The sequence below is a fragment of the Eschrichtius robustus genome, chromosome 6 (assembly GCF_028021215.1).
Source record: "Eschrichtius robustus isolate mEscRob2 chromosome 6, mEscRob2.pri, whole genome shotgun sequence".
Classification (NCBI taxonomy): domain Eukaryota; kingdom Metazoa; phylum Chordata; class Mammalia; order Artiodactyla; family Eschrichtiidae; genus Eschrichtius; species Eschrichtius robustus.
Window position 1 is genome coordinate 73329891 of NC_090829.1, and position 14450 is coordinate 73344340.

Sequence of the window (14450 nt, forward strand, 5' to 3'; positions counted from 1 at the left end):
CTGTTCTCCACTCCCTACCCACCCCCATCAACTGTTTTCAGTAAGGTCACTTTCCGATTGCCAAGCCAAAGGACACTTTCCAGTACTTATTTTTCCTGACATGTCTTCAGCACTTGACACTCTTGGCAACTCTTTTCACCTTGGAAACTCATAGCGCTCTCATGCTTAAAATTCTTCAATAGTTTATCATCACCTAAAGCTATGGTTTTTAAGCTTTCCTTAATCATGGGACCCTTTGTTTAAAAGAAAAAGTCTTTCACCAGTACCCACTATTAAATGGGTAAAAGCAGAGTTGGTGTGGTTGAATTAGGGGTGGGAGACCCAGACCCCTGCCCACCTGGGCCCACTCCGCATTCCCAGATGACCCACCAGTGGACTCCAAAGAGATCTCACAGCTCTACTGAATAGAATTTGAAAACCACAGATCTGTAGGATAAACTCCAAATTCCTTAATTTCATAAATAAGGCCCCGTCAACCTGCCAACCTTTCCTACCTTTGCTGCCAATCTCTCTACTCCAGACAGGTTCAGCCATCCACGAAGGGATTCTTTCAGTGGCTTTGGTGTGCTTTTTTCTCAGCCCCACCATGGTACATGATGTTTCCTCTGCCTGAGTGGGCCTCCTTCCTCTGTGTGCCTGGTGAGCTCCAATTCATTATTTGCAAGTTGGCTTAAATGGAATCTCCTCAGGTGCTTCCCACATGACGTGACTTCTCCTTTGTGTCAGCACATAACTCCATTAGAACAGAGTTCAGTTCAGCTTTATAATTTGAGATTTTTATACTCATGTTCTCTTCAGACCTGGAGCTGCTGGGTGGTGACATTATGTTCTTTTCATCTTTTTAGCTCTAGAACCTAGCCTAGTGCCTGGCACTTACTAAGTGTCTGATAAATGTTGAGTAAATAGATGTATTTGTCTCCCCAAATGATCTTTTTCTTATTCGCATCCCCATGATTACTTGCACACGTGTATATACTTCCCCACCAGATTATGAGCTCAGATAACAATACTTATATGTTAGGGTGATGGTGAGAACTAAATAAGATACACATAAAAGTGCCTAACAATGCCTGATTCATTGGGAGTTTTTCATCCTGGCTGTATAACAGAATCCCCTTTAGAGTTGTTCTGTGTTTGTTTGTTTTAATGTAGACTTGTGGGCCCTACTTACTAAATCAGATTTTCCAGAGGTGGTCCAGGGCGTAAGTCCCACAGATGATTCTGATGCACAGCCTTCATAATTGAAACTCAGTACATGCTACCTAATGTTCATTTTGTAACTGGCATAGGTCCTGTTGGGTCTATACTTCAGTACAGTCTGTACCCTCTGCTGCTCTTCTTCCTTCCTTCTGCCCCCTTCCCACCTTCCTGCCTTTATTACATAGTAAGAAGACTTACTCTTTGCCCAACTACGAACCCCACAGATCCAAAACACCAAAGTTTCTAAGCATTAAGAATCAAGAATGTAACTTCTTGATCTGGCTATGGTCTCTCTCTGAGTGCTTTCCTGGAAGTCCTCTCTCATAACCACCACATTTAATTGATCCTCAGATCCTGTTAACTTTTTCTTGTGTAATAGCTCTTGAATTTGTGCCCATCTTCCAATCCTCATTGCCACTGCCTTGGTTCAAGGCCTTCAATATCCCTTGCCAGAATTATTCTAAATAGCATCCTAACTGGGCTCCTTGCTTGTTATAGGTTGAACTGTGTTCCCCTCAAATTTATATGTTAAAGCCCTGTGCCCAGTACCTCAGAATGTGATTGTATTTGGAGATGGGGTCTTTAGGGAGGTACTAAGGTTATGTGAGGTCATAATGGTGGGGCCCTCATTTAATAGTATGAGTGATATCCTTATAAGAAGAGGAAGGGATCCTAGGGATGCAGGCACACAGAGAAAAGGCCAAGTGAGGACCCAGAGAGAAGGCAGCTGCCTGCAAGGCAAGGAGAGGGGCCTCAGGAGATACCTGCCAACAAATTGATTTTGGACTTCCAGCCTCCAGAACTGTGAGAAAATTAATTTCTGTGGTTTAAGCCACCCAGCCTGTGGTATTTTGTTATGGCAGCCCTAGCAAACTAATAGAGTCACTCTGTCTTTGAATGCCTTGGGTGTCCGGGGAATCCTCCACTTTACTCAGCAGAGTCAACATGCCACCGTCAAAGCCGGAACGGCTGTCATTCTCTTTCCCAGCCCTCCTCACACAGAGGAGGAGGGATTGTGACCTAGGCTTGGCCAGTGAAAAGCAGCCACCCCAATCTTGGTCTCAAGTCATAGACAGAAGAGGAAACTAAAAACATTGTTTTGTCCAGTCCCTTTACTTTATAGGTGAAGAAATGGAGGCGCAGCAAAGAGTAATCTGTGCACTTATCAGACCTCATGGGGATTCCATGCCAGAGCCCAGGCTCAGCACACTGCTTCCTATTTCTCCTAAAAGCCCAGGAACTAAGGCCAGCTCCACTGGTGCTGGTCATCCAGCACCTGAACACAGTCAGGGCCTGGTCAGCAAGGACAGAGGGGCACTGGTGTCTGCCACAATGGCAAAGGATCAATGTGACTAACCCTGACAAATCAAAAAGAAAAAGAAGGAAAAGACCAAGAATGCTCATATCTTAAAAAATGGAAGTAATACAAATGGACAAAAAACTACGAAATTCAGAAATCAAATACATGCAAATTAGAAAGATATACCTTTTCCTCCCCTCTCAGATGGTAAAGATGGAAAAGAATGCCCTAGAAAACAACCCATTAGAGTGTAAACCTCCTGAGAGCAGAGACTTCTGTTTTGCTCCCCACTATATCCCTATCATGTGGCACAGAGCCTGGCAGATAGTTGGGGCAATTTAATATTTAATATTCAGTAAGTGACTAGCACACCTGTGTGAGATCGGCTTTCCTTACTGCACAGGAAGGCAGTCAAATCCAAGCCCTGCAGCCTTCCCTCTGCCACACACAACACATAAGAAAATACCTGTTCTTTAAAGAAGTATGACTGGCTGTACCACACAATTCTGAAAGCTCTGGTGCATGAGAAGATAAAGTACCTTCAAAAAGGAAACAGGAAACATGTATAAGAAGGAAAAATTAAGTAAACACTGGTGAGACTGTGTAGATAGAGGTTCTCATACACTGGAGAAGCATAGAACTTTTCTGAAGGACCCTTTGGCAATGTGTATCAAAGTGCTAAATATGTTTATCCTTGAATTTATCTTAAGAAAAGGATAGGAGATATGTACATATACATGTTTGCTGCAGTGTTATTTCTGGAGAAAAAAAGATATATTCTAAATTTTTACTAATAGATGGGTTAAATAAATTACAATATATCCATACAGTAGAATACTATGTAATCTAAGTCATTCTTGGGGGGAAAAAAAAGACAGAGCGAGAAGAAAATAAATCCAATATTAGCAATGATTGTTAGTTTTGGTTTAATCCTTTATGTTGTACCTCCTTCCTTTGTAAACATATATATTATGTTTATAATTGGAAAAAAAGTCTTCAGACCTATTATTCCAAGAAAAGTGGACCCTAAAGTGTTTAAAATTTTACCTATTTGCTCTATTTTAATCACTTATATCCTGCATGTCTCATAAATTAAGAAAATATTAAATAATAAGGCAGTTAAAATGAAAGTTTTTCTAAAAAAATGAAAACTATGGGGAAGAGAATAAAAAGTTATGCTAAGAACCCAGGCTCTTTTTTTTTTTTTTTTTTTGGACAAGGTTAAAAATAAAATACACTGTTATGTTGTTCCAATTAACTGAGAAAAGAATTCATACCACTAACTCAGGAAAGACAAACATTTTCCAAGAGAAATTTATACAAGCTTAATTTCTGTTCCTATCACCTGTTAGGCAACTAATGTGCACTTCCACTGAACCCTCTCTTTAGTGCTGAATTCATGGCTTTGAAAGTGCTTACACATGAGGATGTGGTATTATCACAAGGACACTTTGGTACTTCCTTTTAGTGGGCCTCAAAACACATACCCTGTTTTCTTTACTTTTGTTATTTTAAAGAAAGTTTGGTATTTCCAAATATGAAAATGAAGCTTTACTAGGGGACTTCAGTTTTGTTGCTGTTTTTTATGATTTAAATACTTTGAACATTTGCACGTGTACAAAGGGGTATGCAATGAAGGGTAGGTCTCCTTCCTGCTGTTGTTGATGCTAGGGGCACTCATGTCTTGGGCTTCACTGCTTCCTTCCTTACCTACCAAGGGCCACCCATGACCTTCAGCAGAACATTTACTGCTTTTCTTCCTAATATGTCTTTTGCCTTTAACTGCCTCTTGGCAGAGGTGCTAGGGAAGTAGAAGGCAATAGAAATAAATTTGTCTTCTTCCTCCTCGTCTTCCTTCATGTGCTAAAGTTGGTATTGTTAGGTAAAACCAAGCTATTGATTTTCATGGCTGAAATTTAAAACTTTTTTTTTCAATTTTTATCAACTGTAGGAATAGAGCCAAATATGTCCCTCACTAGAAAAGCTAAGAAGCTGCCCACCTCATTCCTTAATCTCTCCTAATGACAAGGCGGCTTGTTGTTGTTGTTGCTTAAAAAAAGAAAAAGAGGGGGGAGGAGCTGACGAATTTTACCTATTTATTAGTTCCTTTGAACACACTGTGCTATATCAAGGTATAGATCTACATTACGAGGGAAGTATTCTCTTTTAAAATGTAATGTTGACATTACTCATAGCCTTTTGCACCAACACAAATGCTTGCCCAAATCCTATAAATCCAAAGCTACACATTCAAACACCAGATGTGTGTGCTCTGGGAAAGCAAGGGGAAGGATGACGTTTCAAGTTAGTAAAATATCGAGTACAAGGCATAAACTGTTAGAGAAGTGGCAGAGTCCAGGAGTACAAGGGGTTAACCGCCCCATCCCCACCTGGGGCCTCAGTGCCTCAAGTGTAATGCTGTTCAGTGTACTGTGATTTCAACGTGACTGGTCACAACATAGCTACATTCAAAGAACAGAAATTGTCCAACTCCTCTCGTCCCAGCCACCACGACTCCAGTTCCTCGCAGTTCTGACTCCAGCTTTCTTACCTCTCTCAGAGAATTAGAACACTTGTTAGAGCAAAACTAGTAGGCGGGCTAGTGCCAGTGGCGTGCTGCCACTGACAAAAGAGGTGTGTATCACCGCTGGCATTGGTTACGTCGCTACATACATATAATTAGCCAGAGTCAACCCTCCCCTCCACCCATGGAACAGCTGACCTGCCAGGCAACTTCTGGCAAAGAAGTTTCACAGAGATGACCATCAGGCATGCAGAGACCACCAGTCTTCTGATGGACATACCAGCTCTCACTGTTCTCCTCAGCTGATTCCATAATTGGCCTCTGAAAGGGGCCTGGGTGGGCAAGGGCACTGCCACAGAGCTGTCGGCAGCTTGTTGACATGACTTGAAGGCAGCCGAGGTGGGTGGCACTATGGAGATAAGCAGTTCACACTTCCCCATCCTTCCTCCCACTCCCTAACTTGGAAACACAAGGTACTTTGGGATCTGAAATCAGCCTCCCGCAGCTGCTCTGCTCTGGCTTGTGCTTTGCCAACTGCTTCCTTGGGGCCGTCCCTCAAGGAGTGGTTGGGTTTTGCCTTTTAGCTCACTATAGGTCACAGCAAGACATTTGGCCACACAACCAAACAGGGAGGACCTCCTGTATCAGGAGTCATGATCTTACAGAGCCATAAGAACCTTCAGGATTCTATAAAGGACTCACCCAGGGTGACACAGCCAGCTTGCAGAACAAGAATTCAAACAGGTCTCCTGAAGCAGTGTTTCTCAAACTTGTGAAACCAGGATCCATGGTCAGAAATACATTTAACCTCATTACCAATGAGTGAGTGAAATGTAGACATACATGTGATTGAAACAGACATGGCATGACACAGTATTACCCTTTCCAAATGCTATGCTCTGTTTTCTTTTCTGTTGTTGTTATTATTATCATTATTTTTTGGCCGCGCCATGCAGCTTGCAGGATCTTAGTTCCCCAACCAGGGATTGAATCCAGGCCCTTGGCAGTGAGAGTACAGGGTCCTAACTGCTGGACCATCAGGGAGCTCCCTCTGTTATTATTTTTAAAAAGCTTTTTTGACCTACTAAATTGGTCTATGACCCACTAATGAGTCACAACTTGCAGTTTGAAGAGGCCCATACACATAAGCAAAAACTCCTTGTGCTATTTCATTTTGAACCATCTAGCTCATTTTTAACTAGGTACATAGTAAAAATTTCTGAAAATAAGAGTATAGTCAGCCCTCTGTATCAGCCCTCTTCCTCTGTCTTCAAAGCCAGTAATGTACATTTCTGTGTCCATACTTCTATAGCCATGTCTCCCTCTGACCACAGCCAGGAAAGGTTATCTACCTTTAAGCAGTCATGTGATTAGGTGGGGACCACTTGAATAATCCAGAATAATCTCTGCATCTCAAGGTCCTTAATCACATCTGCAAAGTCCCTTGGTCATATGAGGTGGTATATTCATAGGTTCCAGGGATTAGAAAATGGACATGTTTGGGGAGGGTATTATTCTGCCTACAACAAATGACCTGATCTGACTTAGGTTTTACCAGGATAACCCTGAGTGCTCTGTGGGGAATAAACTGTAGGGGACAAGGGTGGAAGCAGGGAGACCAAGTAGGAGGCTATAATAATAATCCAGGTGAGAGCTGATCAAGGCCTGAGTGCCAGCAGTAGAGGTGGTGACATGTAGTCTAATTCTGGTTGTTTTGTGCAGGTAGAGCTGACACGATTTGCTGATGGATTGGATGTGGGGTATGAGAGGAGGGTGTCAAGGATAACTCCAAGGATGACACTCTCCCCCCCACCCCCTTAGAGTACTTGACATATGTTGTGTTGATTTGTTTAACTATCTTCCCTGTAAGACTGAAAGTTCTAAGGGAGAAGGGCTCAAATCTGGCTTGTTCATTGTTGTATTCTCACATCAAGGAGTGCATAGAACATAGCGATACAGCTCATAACTGCTATTTATTGAGCCATTGCTACGTGTCAGGCACTTAACATAATCTCATTTAATCATCAGAACAGCCTTATGAGGTAGGTACTATTATTATCCTCATTTACTAAGTGAGGAAACTGAGACCCAGACAAATGAAATGACATACACCAGTGAATACAAGGGTGGAATTCAAATCCATATTGAGAGGCTTCCCTAGTGGCGCGGTGGTTAAGAATCCGCCTGCCAATGCAGGGGACATGGGTTCGATCCATGGTCCGGGAAGATCCCACATGCCGCAGAGCTACTAAGCCCGTGCGCACAACTACAGAGCCTGCGCTCTAGAGCCCACGAGCCACAACTACTGAAGCCCTCGCGCCTACAGCCCGTGCTCCGCAACAAGAGAAGCCACCGCAATGAGGCAATGAGAAGCCCGCGCACCACAACGAAAGAGTAGATCCCGCTCGCTGCAACTGGAGAAGGCCCACGTGCAGCAATGAAGACCCAACGCAGCCAAAAATTAAAAATTTTTTAAAATAAATAAAACAAATCCATATTGAATAAATGAAATAAAATAATTCTTTCAAGATAAGCAAACATTTGGGTTTAGCTAAATATTCTAACCACATATGAAATGGGAGAGGGAGAAAAGGACATAGACTTACAAATATTTCAAAGTTTTAGCCGTAGAAAAATCATGTCAAAAAATAACAAATGTTAGTGTCACTAACTTAAGGGTTCTCAAACTATAGTCCATCTTAGCTGTGGTTTGGTTACTGTGATGACTTATACAGACAGTAATTTCAAAAATGTTTTATAACCAATCTGGAGGCAAAGAAGAGAAAAACAGATGACATCAGGCAGACCATGGGGGCACAGTAAAAAAACGTCCAGACATGAGATTGAAGAGGGAGGAATTTTAGTCTTACTTTAGTCCCATCCACTCATTAGCCAATACTCTTGAGATATTTATTTCGTCTTTCTGAGACCATCTCAACTATAAAAAAGATACAGTATTTTCTGCCTTACTACCCCGTAGACTCTTGGGAGAAACTAAATTTATTCATTCAGTAGATACAGAGCACCTACTATGTGTGCCTGGCATTGCTCTAGACACCAGGAACATGTCATGAACAAGACAGACAAAATCCTTGCCCTCATGGGGTTTGCATTCTAGTGGAAAGGAGGATTGACAAAAGTAAGAACAAATAAGTAGATAATTTCAAGAGTAATACGCACCCTGAAGAAAAGTAAAAGAGGACAGGTGTTATAGAGTGATCAGGGAGGAGGTAACATCAGACAGAGACTTGAATATAAAGAAAGCAAGCTAGACAGTGATCTGGGGAAAGGGCAGTCCAGGCAGGGTGAACAGAATTTGTTAAGTTCCTGAGGTCAGAATGAACTGGGGGTTCACATGTGAGGAATAGCCAGGAGTGAGCATGGGGGGATAGTGGTAGATGATGCTACAGAGACGGGCAGGGGCCAAGTCATGCATAGCTTTGCAGGCCATGGCAGAGAGCTGGGGTTTTATCGTGCATGTGGTACGAAGATAATGAAAGCAAAAATATGCAAAGAACAACACAAATAGTAGACAACAGAGGTGTAACATGGACTTTGGCAGCAATATGGCACATCTGTTAAGAAAAGCATGGGCTCTAGAGGCTGCCTGGTTGGAATCTTGGGTGCATCACTTACTGTGTGTGGCCTTGGATAGGATATTTAATTTCTCAGTGCCCCAATTTCCTCCCTTGTAAAATAGCAGTAGTAGTAGTACCTACCATATTAGGGTTGTTTTGAAGATTAAATGAGATATTACACATATAACCCTCAGAATACTTTCTAGAATTAAGTGCTCAATAAATGTTAGCCATTATTACTATCAGTTACCAAGTTGTACAACTAATTGAGTTCATTAAGGTAGACTTCACTAATTCAGAATCTGCAAGTTATTTTTTAAACAGAAAATTTACATATAAAGAAAAAACATCTTTAGGGCTTCCCCGGTGGCGCAGTGGTTGGGAGTCTGCCTGCCAGTGCGGGGGACATGGGTTCAAGCCCTGGTCCGGGAGGATCCTGCATGCCGCGGAGCAGCTGGGCCCGTGCACCACAACTGCTGAGCCTGCGCTCTGGAGCCCGCGAGCCACAGCTGCTGAGGCCTGTGTGCCTGCAGCCTGTGCTCTGCAACGGGAGAGGCCACTGCACTGAGAGGCCCGCACACTGCAGCGGGGAGTGGCTCCTGCTCGCCACAGCTAGAGGGGGCCTGCACACAGCAACGGAGACCCAACATAGCCAAAAATAAGTAAATAAAATAAATAAATTTTAAAAAAAAGAAAAAGAAAAACCATTTTTAAACAGGAAAACTAAATGCATATTTCTTCTATATAAAGAATTCAGACAATAAATGAAATTAGCCTCCCTGAAGGTTCTGAATGTGCTTATTTATAAAAGGTTTGAATAAGCACACTGAAGGGCTTTATCTGCCTGTTGTTCCTTCCTTTGGGGGACCAGCCCTCCCTCTTCCGCAGTTATTCTTCTTGGTCTGTGTAGTCCTGGTGAGGAGTGAAGATGAGATCCAGCTTTGCCCGGAGTTCTCCATCCGCACTCTGTCTTCTCCATTCCTGCCTCCTTTCTCCAATGTACACACACAGTGATTGTTCGAAGAAGGAGCAGCACAAGACTCAGACGGGGCCAAATCAGAGTCCTCCTTGGGAGTTTTTCAGAGAATGCTCTCTCTTTCTGGCATCTCAAGCCTCTAAGGATGACATAGACCAGGAAGTAGCAGCCAACTCTACCACAAGGTGGAGAGAATGAGGCCAGCACAGAGAGAAACAGAGTCAGAAGGTAGAGACAGCCCTGCTGAGAATTCAGCCACAACTAAAGTCAGCTCTATGTACCTCTGGACTTTACAGTTATGTGAAACGTAAATTCCTATTTTGCTTAAGGATTTGGTTTCTTTGCACCAAAAGACTTGATATACATACCTTCTCTGAAAGATGCTCTCTGATTTTCTAAGCTATCTGTAATAGTCTGCATCTATATAACATTCTTTATAAGATGCTTCAAGAACCTGACCAAAAAAAAAAAAAAAATCATTACGGATGTTATACAATGTGTAAGGATGAAAGTTAGAAATCAGTTGTCAGGTTAGCTGATAACCCAAGGCAGGCACAAACTTCGTCACTATTTTTGGAAACCCACGTTTTCAGATCTACAGTGGACCTCATGCTAGTTATTGGAGTCACCTTAGGAATGAACTATGTCATGTTAAGTTTTCAGTTGTATTTGTTACTTTTCAGGGAAAGTGATTTCAGTCTCAGTAAAACCTAATACATGTAGTAGTATCACAGTGGTGCTATTTTTGCCATCTTTGTGTAATAATAAAAAGGCATCGTCTGTTTTCAACAGTCTAAAGGGATTCCGTATCCACAAATTCACCCTATTTCATATTTTAGTAATTTCTCCCTTACTTTCACAGTGTTTAGCAAAATCTTGTTTTTGTTTGAATGTAAGAAGGAAATTGGAGTAGTGTGTAATTGAAGCAAACCAGATTAAGAACCAAGCTATTCTAAAACCCAGCTGCCAACCAGCTACTCAGTCACCCACCCTACTTAATATGTTCTCTTGGAATTGAATAGCAGCCAAAACCAAATTCTCTTCAAAACTGGATTAAGATGCATGTGGGTAACAAAATGCTCTTAAACAAGCCTTCCCATATCAGTAAATAACTTGAGAGGAAAGAGGCAGATGAAAAATCCCTGGGAATTTACGAAAACTCGGCAGAGATGTTTATCATTTAGGTTATGCAAGAAACTATCCTAATAATAAATGAGCACACTGAAAAAGTCCTTGTGTAACACATACCACATTTTACTACCATTTGAAAAGTATGTAAAAATGTTTTTTGTTTTTATTTTTAACCTTTCTAAATTCAGGCACACAATGCCTTCAAGAAGCTATTTTTGGTGCTGGTACAGTGTTCTGACACCTTCTCCCTGAGTAAAATTGACACATCTGCTGAAATTAACATTTTTATCTCCATGGACCCACGTGTCCCTGAGGAATATAAAATATCATTGCGTTTCTCTGCTAACCAGCATTTGGAAGCAGACAGCTATTCAAGCCAAATCTCCTCATTAATCCATATCTCCTTTGAATATTGTAAGGCCTTACACAGGGTGAATAAACTCAGCTCAAACTAAACCAAATAGATGTGTCTGTGGTACCCCAAATCCCATGTGTTGGGATCTGCATATAGATAATACCTTGGCAATCCAGCAAGTTTGCTTGATGCCCAGATCTAGAGAGGAAGGAAGAGCAGTGCAGCTGTAATGTTTCCTTACATCCAGTACAGAAACAGGTCCAAGGCACTGGAATCTATGCAAAATTTCCTCTTGTTCCCTCTACCCACATCTCCTTTTAATTGACCCTAGGGCTCCATCATTACAGATTGGAATCACAATCTAACGTTTCACTAGTCAATATACCTCAAGACTCAAGAATAATTAAACATTTGTCATGCACTTTCCTATGTGTTAGAAATATAAGAAAGATGTATTTAGTCCAAGGGAATAGAAGACAGGTACATAAATAATTATAACACAGAGCAGAACGTGGTAAGGGAGAAATAAGTATAATGTAACAGGGATTCAAAGGAAAAAAACCACCACATATGGAAAAGCTTAATGAAAGAAGTGAATCTTGACCTAAAAGACAGGAAAGATCAGAATGACAGAGGCTGATAGAGAAAAGAAAAAGAAGGTGAGAAAGCCCGAGCTATGTTAGTGAAAAAAGAGCAGTCCAGCTTCACGCAAACCAAGGGAATATGTAGAGGGTAGAAAGAAAGGACCTAAGGGCGAACTGAGTTTTGATTTTATCCAGTAGGCTGTAGGGAGCCAGGGCCCTCCAAACCAGGAGTATTTTAATGCATGATTAGGTTTGTCTTAAAAGAAAATTAACATCCAGGAATAGGATGGATGTAGATTAGCAAGGGTGACGGAGGAAGGACTGAAGGAATGAGACTAGCTGGAGGGTAGATAATAAAGGATCGGAGTGAGAAGAGTTACAGAGAAGTTAGAAAAGTACAGATTCAAGAGATATTTTAAAGGTAATATTGACAGAGCTTAGTAATTTATAAGATGTTAGGGTAAGGGCAGGGAGGGCATCAAAGATGGCTTTGCATAGCATGGGTGACAGGAAGGCACTGCTCCACAATTATGGCATGGTTTGGTACGGAAATTTTATGAGTTTCGTTTTGTACACATTGAGCTTAAACAAAAGAATGTAAACTTTAAGTCTGCTTTTTCTCAGATATCCTTTAGAAAAATTTTGCTTTGACTGCTGAGTTCCAAAATCAGCTCCGAGCTGTCTAGCTCTGTGCTCAAGTGTTTTGTTTTGGGGCGTTGGAATATCCCTTTCTCTAAGATCTGCCACTTTTACTGTCCAAAATTTCATTTAACAAAAGATAGGTGATGGTAATTGAAATGTTTTTCTCAGTAGCCTTTTTTTTTTCTTGCTGTCAGTAGATATTTTAATTTTTATTATAACTAAATTTTGGATGCAATAACTTCTGTTAATAAAACGTGTGAACAAAGAAGCATAACGTCTGGGGTTCTAACTTAATATATACCAAAGCCTCTGACTCTAAAAAGGATTTCTTAGTTGTTGTGCCATCTGTTTAGAGACTAATTAATGGTTTAAAAATAGATGATCTTTTGAAGGCAAATGACATCAAAATCATGGAATATATTAATATAGATCACAAACCTACACACAGAAAACAATGATATGCTTTAGGCATTGCATTAAACAAACAGGCTGAGACGATACCACGATGAATGAACATTATGTGTACGTTATAATTTGTACAGATAAGGAGGTAGGTACTTCAAAGAACAGTAAGGCAGGGTTATTTATTAGGTACTTTCATAGGTCTCTTTTCAAATGTTACTGCTGATGATTAATTTTAAAACTTTATCTAGTCATATGTGCATTTTTAACCTATATACAAAGATGAACCTTCTCTATCTCCTAAGTCTAAACATTTTCTAAAATATAATTATAAACATACAAATCTCTGCTCCACTTTGCCTATCGTTCTATCTCCATATTCCCTTTCACAACTAAAGTTCTTGAACAAGCTGCCCACACATGCAATATCTATTTCCATGCCTTGTACTCATTCCTCAGCCCCCTGCAATGTGGCTTCCACCTTCACAAGGCCAATGAAGTCAGTTCTCACAAAGATCATCCTGATCTAGGTGACCCTAAATCAAATGAAGAAATGAGTTAATTTATCTAATATACTGAGTAGGGTATCTGAAATATTCAAGATATGTTCCAAACTTCTGTCTTTTCTTGGTACCTTCTGACTATATGTAAATCCAGCAAATGATCTTTCCATCATTCAAAATAATTGAAAAGTCATCACATTTTCACTCACTTGTATTTATGTAACTAAACAAGAAAAATAGCTAAAAGAATAAAGTAAAGTATACCCTTCCATTTTAATTCTTCAAGAAAATCTCATCAACATATGTAATATAATTTTCTGGAATTTGGGCAGAAGAGAAGCTAAGTATTCAGTCTGGTTCTCAAAATTTGTAACTTTTTTGCTTCGTGTTCTGGCTGGACCACAGAACCCGACAACTGATATCTTTTCAAAAGTGTCAAAGACCTTCCTAAGATAGGGCTGGGAGAAGTTCAAGGACTATTACATTACAGTAACAACCCATTCACCCTGGTGTGAGCTTTTTGGCAATTACAGCCAGAAACAAAGACAGGAAGCTGGAAATGAAACAAGCCTCTTGGCATCAAGGAAAACAGTCACAAAGGCCACATCCAGAAACTGGTAACTACCCTCAGATGTCTTGCTTTCTAAAAAGGCCAGCATGTTAAGGCTTGGGAAAAATCCCTTCAGTGTGCTCTGGAGGGCAAGACTGTATTTCAGACAGTACAATAATCAATGTTGATAAGAACAAACCAGTCAGTAAGTAAAGATTATGTTTGGGATCCTTATTATGTGAATCTTGGACAATGCACCATTCTTTAGCAAGATTTACTTCCAAAATGCTTATAGGTACAAACTTCCAGCTATAAAATAAATAAGTCACAGGGATGTAATGCATATATAGGGAACAGAGTCAATAATATTACAACAACTTTGTATGGTGATGGATGGGAACTGGTCTTACTGCTGTGATCACTTTATAATGTATAAAAATACTGAATCACTATGCTGCACACCTGAAACTAATACAATATCGTATGTTAATTTTACACGTATGATGTGTATCATTGAGCGTATCATTATAACAACAAAAAAGGCAGAGTTTGGGTAATTCAGTTTTGAGAAATTTTACTTGGGGGGAAGAACTCATTTTCAGATAATCCTGAATAATGAGTTAATAATTCTGAACTCCCTCCACTATGAAAAAATATAACCACCAAGCCTAGACAGGGCCACAGCTGTTCAATCCAAAGGAGAGA